Raw genomic sequence first — 19,329 nt, 5'->3', positions numbered from 1 at the left:
ATTTTTAAAGCAACCAATTTCCACACAGTAGTTAAGTTCTTACATTTATTTACCCATCTCATTTTATTACTTGTGATCCATTTCAGGTTGATGGGACAAAATGGCTCAGCTTTTACCAATTTACATGATTGTAGGACAGTCTGTTTAAGTTGCACTTTTGGATGGTATGTAGCCAACAATCTTCTGGAAAGAAGTAAAACAAGAAGAAAACCAAATTGGACAGTTACTTTTAGCTTTTGCAACTCTTAACAATTTTTATCTTAGGAGCTGTTTTTAGGGCTAAGATGTTCCGTGAATCATTTTTATCTTTACTAAGATTAAATAGTAAGTACTATTTTGCCAGTTTATGAAAACCGCCTCACAGGGGATGCGTCCGGTGTAAGAACGACCAGAGGTAAATCAAGTCAGGGTACAAGGTGCACAGGTACACAAGGTGCACAGGTACACAAGGTGCAGAGGTAAAAGTCAAGGGGACTGAGTTACTGAGGGCACTGTGAGGTAGCAGCGCATATAAAGTGGCAAGTAAAGATCATGGGTAACAGCAAATAGTAATAAGATTTTGTGTAGTTCCTGTAGCAAAGATACTGTAACATTTAATTTATGTTTGAAAACATTGGTCCTGAGAGACACAAGTAGAAATGTGGAATTTCAGGGGAAGAAAGAAGAGAATAAAGAACCGCAATGCGGTTAAGGACAGGTAAAATCTCACAATCTCTCCAGTGTGTTTAGACAGATCCTGACCTGGATGGCTGCCCACCTCGAAGATGTCCACAAACTACTGCTCCTGACTGTCTTCAACCCCATCATACACATCTGCAGTGCACGCAGAAACACCAGTCCTGACCTCAGACTATCTACAGGATGGCCAAGGTGGTTATCAGTATGATACAAGATGTGTTGTATCATACTGATAACCACCTTGGCCATCCTGCAGATATCAGCATATTACAAACAAACAGGGAGGCCAAACGCAGCAGCACCTGGGTGTCATTATACCAATAACCTACATTTTGATGGCCTAGTTATTGCACCCCACTGCCTGTTAAAAACATATGGAAACAATTGCACCTACAGTCGTATGAAAAAGTGTTTTCCCCCTCACTGATTTCTTATTTTTTTGCATGTTTGTCACACTGTAATGTTTCAGATCATCAAACAAAGTTAAATATTAGTCCGAGATAACACAAGTAAACACATCATACAGTTTTTAAATGAAGGTTTCTATTATTAAGGGAAAACAAAATCCAAAACTACATAGCCCCGTGTGAAAAAAGTGTTTGGCCCTAAACCTAGGGAGCCCCCCTCTCGAATCTGAACAGGAATTGGGTTCACAGGACTGAAGCAGCAGAACACGCTGTCCAGAAGCTAATAGAGGCCCTCACCAGTGGCTTAGTCCTGTGGAACCAGATCTGCACATTCTGCTACACAGATGCCATGGAGAATGACCTGGTGCCATGCTGTCATAGGGTGAGGAACCTCCAGTCTTGGAGGTAAGTTGGAATTTCACACCAATAAAGAACAAGCAAGCCAAGGCCGTGCATTGAAGTGGCCTTTCCGGTTCTCTGAGATCCGCTACAACATGGAGCTTGTTTATGGAAACATGGATGATTTGGATGAATCTATGTTATACATTGTGCGGGAAGAAGTGAAGGAGGTAAAGCAGTACTACTTTCTGTAAACTAGAGTCCAGCTTAACAGAGTGACCCTACTGTAGGAATATGTGGCAGGGACTAAGAATAATAAAAGACCAAGCTCCAAAATGATGAGGACGGACGCTTATGTAACGTACAAGTCAAATATGTTTCACGCTCATTTTGAGGCTCTACAGCTAATGGCGATATTCACAATTATGTACCAATTCCCATCATAATTAAATTCAGGGAAAATGCTGGTGGACGGGTCCTGCAGTAAGGATAAGTGAGGAGCCGATTGCACCACATTGGCTCAAGCATAGTGCCAGCTGTCTATAACAGCTTCAGGGAGATTCCTTCTCTTTTGGAGCATTCCGTCTCTTGGGCTATAAAAACAGGACACTGTACTGTATATGTAGGATACTTAAACAAAAGAAGAAGTAAAACCTCCAGGAAATGTTATTCCAGGCAACACATTATATATTATATTATATTATATTATATTATATTATATTATATTATATTATATTATATTATATTATATAATTTAATATGTCCCATAAGACATTTAAGAGTAGCTAAAGCACTAAACAATCTCATGGCTCATATTTTAATGGCCAGGAGTTTGTGGGAATGTACAGTATGTGAGTAGTGCACAACTTGCCACGAATGTCAGTTGCAGAAAACATTTCCTCTTCCACTCAAGGTCCTTATGACTTTCATGTCACACAGTCTACATGAACTATACAGTACACTTTATTGGCCATTAGATCAATTCCTACAGTACCAGTGTTTACCACCCACTAACTGATTTAATCAAATGCTGAAAACACGATTTGTAAGTTGATGCTACCTGTAGGTATTAGAATGAACTCTAGCTTGTTTGCAGTATAAAAGGTCTCTTAAATATCTATTAAATATTTCCCTTATTTAAATTATTATACCTATTGCACCTTAGTAACGTTCCTTCAAAAAAAAAGGAATCAAGCCATTCTTAAGTTTAAGAAAAAAACTTTAATTCTAAAACTGAATTTACATAAGTCAAATTTACACAAAGAATAATGTTTACAAGGGAAAATGTAAAAAGAAAAAAGTAATAGAATAATAGATAGATATAATAATAGAAGATATAATAATAGAAGATATAATCGAAGTTGGAAATACAGATTACAGGAAAATGATCTACTGAGTACATGAAGAAAAGTAAAAGTATGGTTAAGAGAATAAATGTGTGTGTGTGTGTGTGTGTGTGTGTGTGTGTGTGTGTGTGTGTGTGTGTGTGTGTGTGAATGACTGGCTTCTATCAGACCTTATTCTATCAGTTTCTTTAGAAGATCAGAGGCACAAGGGTTGACAAACGTTTTTTTTTTTTTTTCTCTGGAGACCTTTCTTGTTAGTTTTCACATGACTTTGCCCCATTTGGCCTTGGTGCTTCTCTCGGAATAGATCCTGATGAGTCACCCCTGGAACAAGTTTGTTGTTCATCTTTACTCTTAAAACATATACATATAAATAAAACTTATTTTTCACCATGCCATTATTTATTTCATGAAAATTAGACTTTAAAGAAAAGATTGTTTAAATTCATTGAGGTTTTTTGGGCATTTGCTTATGTACAGATCTATTAAGGTCGGGTGCAGAATTTCTATTGGTTTGAGGTCTGGACTTTTGGCCATTCCAAAGCCTTGATTCTTTTACATTTCAGGGATTCTATATGAATGTATAAACAAAAATAACACATGGTTATTGATTATACAAATAGCTTCAATTGACATGCCAAATCTAATCACTTTGTCATTTCTTTAGCAGCACCTGGCTGCAACTCTTAAATCCTGTGCAGTAAAGGAGTACTTAGAATTGCCCACATGCTTTTTTTTTAATAGTAAAAAAACATTTGTTTGTATGTCTAATGGGGTATTTTCCTAGTTATGATCAGATGGTTTTTATTACAGTTGTAACTCAGCATACTGTACGACTGCCCTGCCATGCGAATTTTCACTTTAAGAACTAAAATTTGCCTCAGTATGCAGAGCATTGAGTCCAGTCCCCAGACCTTACTCCTATAGAAAATGTATAGAGGGAGCTGAAACTTCTTCAATTTGCGATGCGACAGGCAAGAAACCTTAAGGATTTAGAAAAGATCTGTAAAGAATAGTAGACCAAAATCCCTTCTAAGATGTGTGCCTCTGGGCTCGCCGACAAGGGTTTCTCCACAAAGTACTAAGTTATGTTTTGCTTTGGGAAATACTTACTTTACTCATGCAAATGAGTAAATGAGAAATGCAAATCAATTTATAACCTTTGCACCGTGTGCTTTTTCTGGGTGTTTAGTTAATATTCTGAAATTATTTAAAATAAAACTATGGTAAAATTATAGACCCTTCATTTCTTTGTAAAATGTGGGCAAAATTAGAAAAATATTTAGGGGGATCAAATATTTATTTTTCCCACCATGTATGTATGTGTATGTATACTCAGATAGATAGATAGATAGATAGATAGATAGATAGATAGATAGATAGATAGATAGATAGATAGATAACTGTTGAATATCTTAGTGGCAAAAGCCATTTTTAAAACAGGAATGTAGATTGACAGCACCAAAGGGTATAAGTTATGTTTTTTTTTTTTTTAGAGACAGGTTCCACAACAACATGTTGAGACACATCTAGTTCAGGTATTATTATAACAAAGAAGGCTAGGCTTACAGTAACTGTATAAAACTCTACTTGTCACCCAGGAAGTCCGTTTCAAGATAGTGTGGTAGAAAATTTTAAATCAACTATGTGTGTCTTACTAAAAGTCTACATAATCATGCGTCAGTTAGAGTTGCAGACTTGGTGCAGAATATGTGTACATGCAAGAAAGAACAAGATGTACAGAGAGTAAAAGCCTTGATCTATCTACGTTGGCATCAGAAGATGCAACTCGCCTGCTTATCAACACCCAAGGGAACAGCTCTGTTGTTTTCTTAAACATTATTTGTTTTATGAGATGTCACCATGACCTACTCCGTTAGAATATATAAGGCACTGTGGAATAGGGGGCCCGGGGGACTTACCTCTCTCTTGCAGATGCCTTTGCGGTGTGTGTTACAGAGGTGTCCAACAAAAATTCATGTTTGTTTATTTTTGTTAAAATAAACCTCAATTCTTGTTGTGATACTATCTGAAGTCTCCAGAATTGTTCATTTAATTTCCGCCACAATAGACACTATATGTCAAATATGATAAGATATTGGTTCAAACTGATCAAAACCCCATGAAAGACACGTCCATGGTAGATGGATTCAGGTCAGTGCACAAAGCATTAATCCTAAACGCTACAATCTTATCAATAAAAACTTCAGAAAGCGGTTAAACATATCAGCAGACAAAGAATGATGTAAGGTTACATAATGATTTAAAACATCAAAAGTATTATTAAAAAGCACACAACGATTAGGTTGTTAGGTGTTCCTCTAAAATGTCCAGTGACAAAAGTCAGAGGCAAGACCAGACAGGCCATTTAGGAGCATGGGAGGATTACTGATGGCCTAGTGACTGATTTGGCCTGATGCCAGCCAACTGTTTTTTTTTTTAAACTATTGCCCACCCTATGTACTAAAGTGATGATTTCTAAAACTGAAATTCAATTACGTAATTAAATAAAGTTAACAATATTAACCTATTTATTAGTCTGAATCTGTTAGTCTTGAATGGCATCGTTATATTGTTTGCTATGTTTTGTTCACGGAAAGTGTTTAAACAGGCATGCTAGGATGGAGAGAGAGCAGCCAGGTGACACAGAAAGAGTTCTTGCAAGAGTTGAATTGCTAGCAAATATTAGATGTAGCTCCCCTGCTAAAAGTCATTAATATTATTTATTGCAAACTTATTTGAGTATCTTAGCCAAAAAATAAAAATAAAAAAATAAATCACATTATTTTATATAGAGTAAGCAGAAAAGGTGCAGGGAAACAGTAGCTGTAGTGCAGACATGAACAAAAATGAGTCATAAAGTCTAATTTTTCGGTCTGATTTTTCTAAAAATATTTAGTCATAATTTAATGTAGTCATTATTGTTACATTTTTTTACATTTTAGAAAATCATGTCTGTCCATTTGTGTGGTTTAAAACTCTGGTGCAGTGATCACACATCAGATTCAGCCAGGGACTGAGACAGGTAGTGTCACATGTATGTGGATAGATGCAGAGGTATGAACGTACTAAGTCTTTTTATTAACAAAAACAAAACAATACATGAACAAAGGAAGTTGGCTTTCTACTGGAGCATGTTACAAACAAAACATTCATCAAATTATAACTTTAACTTACATACTAAGACATCAGACTAGAGGCTTAACCAGACAAGGGACTAAACATACAAGACTAAACAGACTAAACATACTAGAAAAAAGACTGGTATAAAAACATACTAGTGATTAAACAAACAAGGAACTAAACATACTAGACAGACATGGCTAGACCTACTAGCTGTTGCGCACACTTCTAGCTGCTAAGCTGGATGGTAGCTAAACAGACTAGTAGCCAAATATCTAAGAAACGAACAGACTAGGTACACAGCAGACTAGGTATGAAACAGACTAAGAACTAAACAAATGGCTAGACAAGTTAGACTAGAAGACTCAGACTAAGAACTAAGCAGGTTAGTAGCTAAACAGACTAAGAGCTGAACATACAAAGACTAATCTTGGTCTTGGTCTCACCCTCCTGTGATGGCCTTCATGAGAGCCAGTTTCATTATGGTGCTTGACGGATTTTGTAAATGCACTTGACAATACTGTTCTTGCAAGAACTATTTGCTATTATATACTAACTGTTGTTTTTCTTGTTGTTACGTAATTACCTAATTCCATATGTGTTATTTTATAGTTTTGAAATCCCCAGTATTGTTGTAGAATGTAGAAAATAAATCACTAAACAAAAACAAAGAAATTTGCAAGTGTTCTAAAACTTTTGAACGGTAGTATATATATATATATATATATATACACTCAGCAAAAAAAGAAACGTCCCTTTTTCAGGACTGTGTATTTCAACAATAATGTTGTAAAAATCCAAATAACTTTACAGATCTTCATTGTAAATGGTTTAAACAATGTTTTCCATGCATGTTCAATTAACCATAATCAATTAATTAACATGCACCTGTGGAATGGTCGTTAAGACCTTAACAGCTCACAGAAAGTAGGCATTTAAGGTCACAGTTCTAAAAACGCAGGACACTAAAGAGACTCGTCTACCGACTGTGAAAAACACCCAAAGAAAGATGCCCAGGGTCCCTGCTCATCTGCGTGAACGTGCATTAGGCATGCTGCAGGGAGGCATGAGGACTGCTGATGTGGCTAGGGCGATAAATCGCCATGTCCGCACCGTGAGACGCTGTAAAGTTTTTTTAAAGTTACGTAGTAGGAGAGGCGAGTTGCTCGGTCTGTCCGCTGTGCTTCGGTAAGCTTCTCTGGCGCCAGGAGAGACTCAGTCAAACACACACACACACGTTGTCTGTCAGAAAGGTCTCTGTTTATTAACAGCAAAAGATGGGGTTTATATATGTTTGACCAAACGCCTGTGCCATAGACATATGTTACTACAAAGAACATGAACCATTGTAAATGTCCTGGTGAGATCCTGAAGAATCAAAGGAGAGGAAGATAGAGAGGTGTCCGTCCAGGGACAGATCACAAGATGTTGGCTCGAGTTAGGGGGAGAGGGGGAAGGAGACAGAGGGGGAGAGAGAGAGAGGGGGAGAGAGACATGAAGAGAGAATGGGAAGGTGAGCGTGGGAGCGTTCACACCTTAAGGAGCAGATCCAAGAGGAGACAGGAAGATAGCAGCAGGAAAGATTTAACACGTTAATATCAGATCTATGAGGAAGAGAGCACAAGAGTAGAAATAACTCCTTTATATATAAAATAATTCTAACAGTTGCCCCCTTAAATTCTAAAAGAATTTGTGAATGTCAATTAGTTAACATAGCAAGAGATATTAACATGAAGAAGCAGAGATTCATAATTAGTAAAGTCAGCAAAGATGATAAGAAGGATGATAAAGAGAATAGATAGAATAGATAGAACAGTTATAGAGAAGATCAGGATTAAATCACTTCTAGAATCACAATTAGAAATGAAATTAACAGTACATAGGTCATCAGGCGTTGGCACAAAATAAAATAAAATGTGGAAAAAGAGCTAATACAAAGTTGAACCTATATGTGTATGTGAAAAAGGTGAGAAGCGACGAGAGCCCCCTTTTGAGGTGTCTTCAGGACGTGTGTCGCTCCACTAGCCCCTCGGTGCGGGCTAGGAGATCTTGTGAAGTAGTGGTCGATTATCTCAAGCACTCAGAGTCGTCTGCGGTGCCTTCTTCACACGGCTGGCGTGAATCCACTGTGGCTGTGAATCTGTGAGAACAGCTGTGCGAGTCACTGCAATTACAGTTGTAGGTGTACTGTAGGCAGCGTCCCCCACCTTCCTGGGATTCAAACTTTTCACCAGCACTGTATTACCTGGGATGAAAGAATGAGTAGGCTTGTCTGTAGGCAGAGGGAGAGAAGCAGAGACATTACCATGAACACTGTTCAGTTTTTCAATGAGTGCTTGCGTGTAATCGCCGACAATCACGTCCAGATCACCTGTAAGGGAAACGCCAGGGTTACCTTTTACCCAGGGGGTGGGGAATGGTCGTCCCATTATAATCTCAAATGGTGAAAGTTTGGTTGTAGAATTGGGTGTCATTCTAATTTCACAAAGCACAGACGGTAACAGGTCAACCCAGTTCTTACCTGTATCCATCATGGCTTTGGTCAACCTATCTTTGATTGTTCTGTTCATCCTTTCTACCACACCAGAACTTTGGGGATGGTACGGGATGTGAAATTTCCAATCAATGCTTAAAAATTTACACAATTTTTGTGTCACTTTGGAGACGAAGAGCGTGCCATTATCACTGTCAATAGATGTTGGAATACCATATCTAGGAATGATTTCTTTAGCCAGAATTTTTACTACTAAACATAGTAAACATTGAAATGGTGCAATAGGCATCGGCAAGGCATCATGTTTAACATGTTGTCCTTGTGTATTTGCGCGAGCACAGATCAAACAGGAATCTAAAAGAACAAGTGTAGCCTCTTTGATATTGCGAATGCAGAATCTGTCCTCGATCATACGGATTACCCCCCGTTTTGCGACATGTGAAATACCATGAAAATGTCGCACTAATAACGGGAGGACAGATGCTGGAAGAGCTATACGGCCAGTCTCATCCCGAATTAGCATATCGCTGCCAGGTGAACACTTATGGGAGGACCAAAAATGTAGATCTTCGGGTGATGAATGGGTTTGCAAGAAGGCTATGTCAATGTCAGATGACAAACTTGGGACGGAGACATGGGACGCCAGAGAGAATACTGTATTCCTACAAACCTGTGTGGACAAAGGTGCTTCTTTAGCGGCCTATTTGGCAACTTCTTCAGCTAAACAGTTACCCAAAACCTCTTCAGAGTCACCAGATGCATAACCTTTGACCTTCACTATAGCCAATTGTGAGGGAAGCAAACTAGCTTGTAAAAGATCAGTTACAAGAGTAGCATGTGAAATAGGCTTTCCATCGGCTGATTTAAAACCTCGCGAAGCCCAAATCCTTCCGAAATCGTGTGCGACACCATAAGCATAACGTGAATCTGTAAAGATAGTAACAGGTTGATTTTTAAATAGGAGGCATGCACGAGTAAGAGCGGTAAGTTCAGCAGCTTGCGCTGAAAAAAAGGGCAACGAATAAGCTTCTAATACAATATTGGGCAGTTGACAGATAGAATCACAATATGTCACATTATCATTAGGCCTCGAACAAGAGCCATCAACATAAATATGGGTGCCATGCTCTAAAGGAGTGGTAGATAAATCGGAGCGTACTGCCGAGGTAGTGGTGATCTCATGTAAACAATCATGATCAGCCCAGTCTGGTTGGATCTGATCGGGGCCACAGAGTGTCATGAGGCAGTGTAAGAGTACAGCCAGAGTGTTGGGTGTTGATATTGGTTTAATAGTTAGATTATGTGTGGCACAAAGAATAGCTTCGTATCCTGAACGACGTTGAGCTGTCATGTGCTGTGTTTGAATATTATTAAGGATCGTTATAACTTGGTGAGAAGAGTGTAATACTAAGGGGTACGAGAGAACAATCTTTTCAGCACCTGTGACAATGAGAGCAGAGGCAGCCACCGCTCGCAGACAAGCAGGAAGTCCTGATGCTACAGGATCTAGGGATTTAGATAAGTACGCAACTGGCCGATAAGACCCACCGTGATCTTGGGCTAAAACCCCCGCTGCGACCCCCCCGCCTTCAGAGACATACAGGTGAAATGGCTTGCCATAATCAGGTAGACCCAATGCCGGAGCTGAACTTAGAGATTGCTTGAGGTAACAAAAAGAGTCCTTCATCTCAGATGTCCATGTGATTTTGTCTGGTTTAGTGGAGGAGCATGACTGTCGCAATATCTTGTCATAGTAGGAACAGTCAGGAATGAACTGCCTACAATAGTTTATAAGTCCAAGAAATCTCATCATTGCTTGCTTCGTGGCAGGTGGACGAATCTCGACAACAGATTGAATGCGATCAGCAGATAATGTTCTTTGTCCCTGGGCGATTGTGAATCCCAGATAGGAGACCTGCAGTAAGCAAAATTGAAGCTTAGTGAGTGAAGCCTTGAATCCAACATCAGCCAGATGTGTCAGCATGCGCAGTGAATGTTTGCGACATAAGTCCTCAGTTTCAGCTGAGAGGAGGATGTCGTCCGCGTATAACAGAAGGCGGACGTTCTCGGGCAGGGTCAGGGAAGCCATGGCATCTCTTACAACAGAGGAGAACACAGCTGGAGAGTCTATGAACCCTTGAGGAAGACAAGTCCAGGTCAGTTGTTGGTTTTTGAAGGTGAAAGCGAATATAGGCTGCGTCTGCTCACTGACAGGGACACTGAAAAAGGCAGAACACAAATCAACTACTGTAAAATATGAATGATTTGGAGGTATTGACGTCAAGATGGATGGGACGTCTGGAACAATAGGACTGGCAGGAATTACAATATCATTAATTTTGCGCAAATCTTGGGTAAATCTCCATCCTTTTCCACCTGCCTTTTGTATAGGATTAACAGGTGTATTGTATGGAGATTGGGTAGGAACTAGGACACCTTGTTGTATTAATGACAAAATCACTTTCTCAATGCCAGCCTCTTTATCTAGTGAAAGAGGGTATTGTTTACAATACACAGGTGTCAGTGTTTTAAGTCTTGCTGTGTATGGTGTAGTGCAAACTGTGCCCACTTCATTAGCATGAGTCGACCACAACCTCGGAGGTACAGAAGACAAGTAGGATGGGATGACAATAGATTCACCAGTACAATCAACCTGTGGGATCACATCAGAGAACATAGTCAGATTATTAGGGGTCTTTAAAACAGTTTTGCCCTCTGCAAAAGATATAGAACAGCCTAATTTAGACAGTACATCTCGACCTAGTAAATTGAATGGAGATGAGGGTATCACAACAAATCGATGACGGAAATGCAAATTTGGATCATCTGGGCTAGTTACAGGAAGTTGAAAAGTTTTAGGGCATGAAATTGGGACCCCATCAATCCCTACAGAGCTAATAGTCGATGCTGAAACAGGTCCACGGTACTGAGAACCACTAAAAGAAGAGCATGTAGCTCCAGTATCTACCATAAAAGGATAAGGAGTACCATTAACATTTAACATTAAAATGGGTAGGTTTTGTGGATCCTTATTCAGTACCAAGGTCAACATACTCACTGTGGGGTTCTTGCTCTGTGGGCAGCCCTATGGGCGAAATTCCCATTGTGTTTTAACATGTGTAGGCCTGGTTCAGCCCATAGTACCTGATGGGGTGGTCTGATGCATTTGGTGAGCCTGTGAAGTAGAAGAGACATACCCATTTTCCATATCGTTCTTTTTTTGTCTACAGTCACGTGCCCAATGTCCTTCTGCCTTGCAATAATTGCATATTGTTTGTTTGCATTGCCGTTCCCAGTGCCCTAGTTTATTACAGCGTTTGCACCTGGCATGTTGTCATGAACCATGATCATAGACAGCGGCAAGAGTTTGATTAGAGTTTCCGATAAAGGCACCTGCAGCATCCAGATCGCGCACCATCCGTCCCAGGATTTGAATGTCAGGTTCATTTCCGGTTCCTGCTAGAGAAATTTTGAGAGTTTTGGCAGAATCAGTGTTCATATTATTAACAAACGTAGTTTGAAATAGCTGTGTGAAATGTGGAGGAATATTATGACCAAAGGGAAGTCCTCCGTGTTCAGACCATGCAGTTTTAAACCTGTTAAAAAAGGCAGTTGCTGATTCACCTGGTTCCTGTCTGATAGATGCCACCTGTGAGAGATCACATGAAGAGTGATATTTCTTTACAAGAAAAGCTTTAAGTTCACTGAACATGTTATCAACATGTTTGTAATCTGCCCATGCATAATAGGCACTCCATGTGTCTCCATTAGCATCAACCTCATCATCTATAGGTATATCATGTTTGTGATGAAGAGAGGGCACGTCTTCCTGTAGTGAGGAATCCGTCACCTCTGCTCCTAGAACACGTGTTAAGATGCACCTAAAATCAGGACCAGTCAGCTGTGAATAACGTGTTGTGCTTTTAAGTTGGTCACAAAATAAGTGAACATCAGATGGTTTGGGAAGGCTAGAAACAATGCTGTGGATATCAGATAGAGTTGGAGGTGAAATATTCCATCTGTTTTCACCACATGTAACAAAGGAATATGCATAATTAGGTGTACTATCAGTGTTCTTTGGCCTTTGTAATGACTTATCTGCCACATTAGAGGCAACACCTTTTGATTTTACCATACCATGGCCCCCACCTTGAGAGCTATGTGTCTCTGTGGTTGAAGAATAGCTAGGGGGAGCAGAGACAATAGGTGATTCCACCTTAGTAGTGAGAACAGGAAAAGCATGTATGAGTGGGTTGGAGTTGGTGGTCAGTTTACACTTACGAATATTATCTTTACCATTTTTAGAAATCACATTTTTAGAGCACTCACCATCCCACTTCGGTTTTAAATCACGCCATGTAGTAAGTGCTTTTTTCATATATTGACTGTCCCACTGTGGATCACCATAACCTTGATTAATTAAAAGATCAGCAGTGATAATGTCAGCATTGTCAAATGAACCTTCTCTTGGATAATGTCTCCACTGAAAAGAACCCTCCGTCCATCCAGCCAAATTGTTAATAAAAAGGTTGAACAAAAATTCCAAATGCTTGATTATACATCCAATCATTAGGAGTAAGAGACTGTTTGGAACGACCATTACCCATTTTGTTAGTAAGTTACAGTTAGTAAACAAACCAAGCTTATCGAAGTTAAGTGGACACTTTAAGCTTTTTTTTTTTTTTTTTAATTACTGGTGGTGTGACGTTCGAACAGAGTGTATCAGAATCTATTTAAAACTGAAGAATACTGTAATTTATAAGTGTATTATCAAAATGTGCAATATCTCCGCGTTCCTGATAACACCTATCAGGAATATGGATTCTATTTCAAATCTCACGTGCCTCTACACCTTTGGAGATTATCCACACATTTATCAAATACCAATATAGTGAATTAATAAGGCATTCGGCCAATCTACCCTGTTTCTGAGAACACTCTCAGAAAAATGAACCTTAGGTGCGCTGGGCTGAGTCCACACGCCTCTACGTCAGGGAGACAATAAAACTCCCACGTGTATAACTGCAACTGCAGGCCGCTCCCTGTTCCAAAGAACACTCTAAGGAATATTGCTATAACCAATTAATTAATTTATTTTCTAGCCACGCGCCTCTATGCCAGGGCCAGCTCATACACAAAGTGCACGCTACAAATGCCTCACTAAATTACTAATATTGTAATGCATAAATTATGTCATCAACAGAAGTTAGTGAACGTAAAACTTATACCACACCCGAAGTAGCGCATCTCCTCTAACGGGACGCGGTTTTGAAAAGATAGAGAGGTGTCCGTCCAGAGACAGATCACAAGATGTTGGCTCGAGTTAGGGGGAGAGGGGAAAGGAGACAGAGGGGGAGAGAGAGAGAGGGGGAGAGAGACATGAAGAGAGAATGGGAAGGTGAGCGTGGGAGCATTCACACCTTAAGGAGCAGATGCAAGAGGAGACAGGAAGATACTGTAGAAGCAGGAGAGATTTAACACGTTAATATCAGATCTATGAGGAAGAGAGCACGAGAGTAGAAATAACTCCTTTATATATAAAATAATTCTAACAGACGCCTAAGACGGCGCTACGGGGAGACAGGAAGGACAGCTGATCATCCTCGCAGTGGAAGACCACGTGTAACAACACCTGCCCGAGTCACACCAGGAACACACAATCCCTCCATCAGTGCTCAGACTGTCCGCAATAGGCAGTCCATGAGGAGGAGATGCACTGCAGTACTTCAAGCAGCTGGTGGCCACACCAGATACTGACTGGTACTTTTGATTTTGAGCCTCCCTTCATTCAGGGACACATTGGGAAACATTTTTAGTTTAATTTTAATTTTCTTTTAAGACACTGGCAAATCCTATGCGCTAAAATGCCCCCTGCCATGGATTGCCCCCCCAACATAATCATTATCAAATATTGTATTAGAACATAAATTCATAGGTTAATGGTTTACAAATTACATTAGACAATCAAATAAAATAAGCAATATGAAAATAAATATGTTGTATATGAAAAATATAAATGTTAAAAAAATTCATATACAACATGTATACTTTTATATTGTTTATTTTATAATAAAATAAGTTTCACCTTTTTTCATCATAAACAATATTTATTTTTATTATATATAAATGTTTATTTGCATATTCATGACAAACCCCCTGAAAAATAAATGTGCCACAAAATAAACATTATGCAAGAATTTGTATTAATGGTCTTGATGGCTGTCTCGTGCCTAGAGTTTATTATAATAGCAATATCATATTTGATATTAAACTTTGAATTTATGTTCTAATATAATACAGTGAAACCTTGGATTACGAGCATAATTCGTTCTGGAAGTGGGCTCGTATTACAAAACACTCATAAACCAAATTTAATTTCCCGATAATAAATAATGGAAACTCAAATTATTCATTCCGCAGCCCCAAAAAATAAATACATAAAAATAATTTACACAAAATATAAAGTAAAAATAAAACAAATTAACCTGAACTTTACCTTTTTAAAAAAGTAAAAAGAAATAAAAAGATAAGTGTTTCTGTTTAAGTGTTTCACGCTGTGTGTGTGTGTGTGTGTGTGTGTGTAGCCCCTCCCTTCCCGAAAAAAAGTGTGTGAATCGGCACATTGTCAAATTACACGCGCGCGCACACATAAGAGAGGCTGAAGGAGAAAATGGATTTTAACCTTCTAATAAACCTTTATTACACAGTAAACCTTTTTTTTTTTTGGGGGGGGTTCCGATTTTCTCCCCAATATTAGTGGTGTCCAATTCCTTCCCGTCACTAGGGGGCTCCCACATCAAGGCTACTACAACCACTCAGTCAGGAGAGCCGAAGACAATCACGTGTTTCCTCCGAACCGCGTGACATCAGCCGACAGCATCTTTTCGAACTGCTCGCTCACGCACCGTTAGGGGTGGAGTAACACACTTGGAGGAAAGCGCTAGCCGCTCCCTCAGCGTGCGCAAGCTCACAGACGCCCCTGACTGGCTGTAGAGCCGTGATTAATGTGGGAGCGCGAGTACCTCTCATCCCTCCCCCCTGAGAGAGCACGGCCAATCAGCTCTCTCTAGGCCTCAGGCTGTGAGAGGAAAACAGCATCACTCAGGGTTCGAACCAGCGATCTCCGGTTGATTGGGCGAGCACTTTACCACTGCACCACTCGGAGGCACAGTAAACCTTTCTTATTTGAATTTCACATAAACACACATTAACGGAAAGACTGTTTTGTCTGAAAATTTAACAAGGAACATCACTAATGACACTCGTGCGAGTGCTTAATAACGGGATCACTGCTGTATAGTCAAACAAACAAACAAATGAACCGCACGTTACCTTTGAAAAGAATCCGACAGAACAGAGTTTTGATAGCGATTATGTAGGGGGGGCAATCCATGACAGGGAGACATTTTAGCGCATAACAACGGCAACCTCCTTATATATGCATCAGTCGTGCTCTTTAACCAATCAGATGTGACCTCGCCATTTCAACTAATCATAACCCGCCAGGAGCCAAAATCCTGTTTACATGAAATAAAGCTGCTTCCGAGCAGTTTCAAGCTTACAGACATGTTGCTATGACAACAAATGCGAAATGCGCATCGAAGAACAAAACAATCCAAGATCAGGACAAATCCACAAAAATCAAATCCAGCTAACTGAGTTAGAACTCAGTCAGAACAAACAATATTTATAAAGAAACTAATGAGCTACCTTGGTTCAGGTGAGGGCTCTCATCACCTGACCGAGGTGCATTCTGGGAAAAGTCCAAAAACAAAAAAAAACTACACAAAACACACATACACAGGTGATCCCTTACAGATAGAAGGAAAATAAGAAAAAAATAATTTGTTAAAATATATTAAATGAAATGTATTGTTTTTGCAAATTATTTAAAGGGAAAGCACAAAAGATCTTCACCATGCAGGCGCGGCAGGAGCAGAGATGAAAGAGGCTGCGCGTGTGCGTGAGCAGGATGAATGGGGGAATATACAACGTAGGATAAGGAATATTTTAAAATAATTGTATATTTTAAAACCGCCAGGATATAATAAGTGAAACACTACTTGTTCTGATGATGAAGTTTGTGGTCATAAGGTCATACATTACAACTGTAAATTGTTATGAAATTTAGTCCTTTAAGCTGCCTTAGTTGAGGGTCTGAGTTTTATATTTCCAAATTTTCTTTCAACAAACCATCTGGCTCTCCAACAAAATGGACTGGACTGATAAACACACACACACGCACACACACAATCACTCACATTAAATCAACTACCTTAAAAACATTCAGACTGGAATGATAAATCAACACACACGCAAACACACTGATCAACATCCATTAAACAATTGTACTCATCAACCTGCTCTTTTGCACAATATTTTTGTTAATATGCACAAACTATTTTTATATTTGCTGCTCATTATAAGAAACATTTACTGTTTACTCCCACTACCTCAACTCATTACCTCATTACATTTGCATGTGCACTTTATGTTGTCTCTTTTGAATAAAACTTAGATAGTTCTCTGTTAACTTAAAATGTCAAGTCTTGTCGCTAGTCAGCTAATTAGGTCTCTAAGGTAACTAGTTGTTGTAAATTTATGTTGCATGTAGCACGTTGGTCCTGGAGGAACATTGTTTCGTTTCACTGTGTACTAACTGTACATGGTTGCAATGACAATAAAAGCCTACTTGAACTTTTAGTGTTGGCTAAGAACTTTGGATCCCAATTAAATCTGCAGTTAAACATTTTTACTTGGTACAAATCTTTAATTTTAAGGCCCCCATTCCACTTAGCCGAATTTGCTCACAAATATGGACCGATGCAAACTCGTTATGACCACTGTAGAACTCGGTACAGGATGGTAACGGCTGCTTACAGCCTCTTTTGTGGTCTGTATGAATTCTGATGTGGTTGTCAGCTGCGTTATTGTCGGGAGGAAAATTGGAGCATGTAAAAAAAAATTGGCTGCCCCCTTCCAACATCAATGCCTCGTTAATGCCTTGGTATTGACTCATAAGTGTAACGGGGTGCTAGTGTGGGCTTTGGGTAGTGAGGCATGTATGCAGAGGGATGAACTTAAAGTCTTTTAATAAGGAAACCAACTCAACAGAAGGAGACAAAACAGGATCTAAACTATACCACAACTAAACCAAACAAGAGCTATCCTAAGACACAGAGTGACACTGAGGCAAGACGTGGACTAATACACGACAGGCTAGACATGGACTAACTACAACAGGCTAAACTAAACATAACACATACACAGAATTAAACTAGGAACAGAACCAACCGGGAGCTAGGGAAGTGGCATGACACCAAGAACTAGGCACTTTCATGGAAATGGCATGACACCAAGAACATGGAAATCTTCACACCCATTAGGTGTGCTCCCATCACCTGATCGATGTGCACTCTGGGAAATGAAGTCTGAAATCAAACTAAAACACGAAGGAAAACAAAATGGAGTCCGAAAGCATGGCGCCATCTGGTGTTCAACCGTAACAATAAGCGCTGTTATCGAGTCATTTCATTCCCATTTATGGAGTCCTTATGATTTTTCTCAAGTCCTTACCTGTTTGGCAGCACTTAGCACTTCAGCAGAAAATTCTCATATTAAATGGACATGGAAGTAAGGACAAAATTAACAAACTGTAATTTTTTTGGGAAAACAGTCATGATTAATCACAATTAAATGATATATTACATGGTAAAATCTGATGCACGATAAATGTTTTAATTTAAAATGTCCGAGGGTTGATAATTTCTGTTAATTTTATAATAAAGTCTGATGACAAATTTAACATATAATTTTTATTTTTAAAATATGTGTGGGATAGCTGAGAACTTTTCAGAAAATCTAGGAGTAAGATTTCGAAAAATAAGGACATTGGTTTTGTGCACATGTGATGCTCCCAGCACACTTTCATCATACACCTCACCCTGCATGGCTCAGGTTCTGCATATTCTAGGGAAATTGAGAAAATTACAATATCTACAGTGTGTTTAATCTTGTGCTGGCGTGTGATTTTTTGTTAATCATGTTTATTAGTTTTTGAGTGTCTTATGAATATTAAAAGTGATTAAACTCAAGTGCAAATATGTCACTGTAAATACTGACATGTGTTTCTCTCTTTGGATAATATTATATCACTACTCACACTGTTTAATGTTACAGCAGGTGTAACTGCAGCTTTTGCATGTGATTACAAGGACAAACCCATGAAAACCAAACCTGACCCTTGGCTTAATGCTACTACACGTGCCCTTAGGTGTTCCACAGGGTTCCATTTTGGGCCCTGTTTATTTTTTATTTTTTGTAAATGCTGCCATTAGGGTTGATTATTTCAAAGCACAATGTTTCCTCCCATCTGTATACAGATGATTTACAAATTTATTTGCCAGTAGTGCCACATTCATCTGATGCACTTAAATCGATCTGCATGATATCAAACTTTGGCTGTCACAAAATTGTCTCTGTGTGAATAAGAGTAAAACAGAATGTATTATGTTTGGGACCCAAAATTCTTCTAGTTTTATCACTGCTTGTTTCTCTGGTTCCTCATTTTTTTTATCTTTATTTAACCAGGCAAGACAAATTAAGACCAGGTTTCTTATTTACAACTGTGGCCTGGCAAGTCAAATTTAAGCCATGCAGTCAAAAATTTGGGGTAACTTTAGACAACAGTTTAAACTTTCAAACACACATTGACTCTGTTGTCAAGGCAGGATTTTTTCATCTTCGCCTCCTCGCAAAGGTCAAACCGGTTTTGAATTGGAACGACCTGGAGAAAGCCATTCATGCTTTTATTAGTTCGCGGCTAGACTACTGCAACACACTTTATGTGGGAATCACTCAAGCTTGTCTACATTATCTGCAACTTGTACAGAATGCTGCAACTCGTATGCTGACCAATAATCATAAATATGAACACATCACA

The sequence above is a fragment of the Clarias gariepinus genome, chromosome 21 (genome assembly GCF_024256425.1).
Source record: "Clarias gariepinus isolate MV-2021 ecotype Netherlands chromosome 21, CGAR_prim_01v2, whole genome shotgun sequence".
NCBI classification, from domain to species: Eukaryota; Metazoa; Chordata; class Actinopteri; order Siluriformes; family Clariidae; genus Clarias; species Clarias gariepinus.
This window is presented reverse-complemented; position numbering follows the sequence as displayed.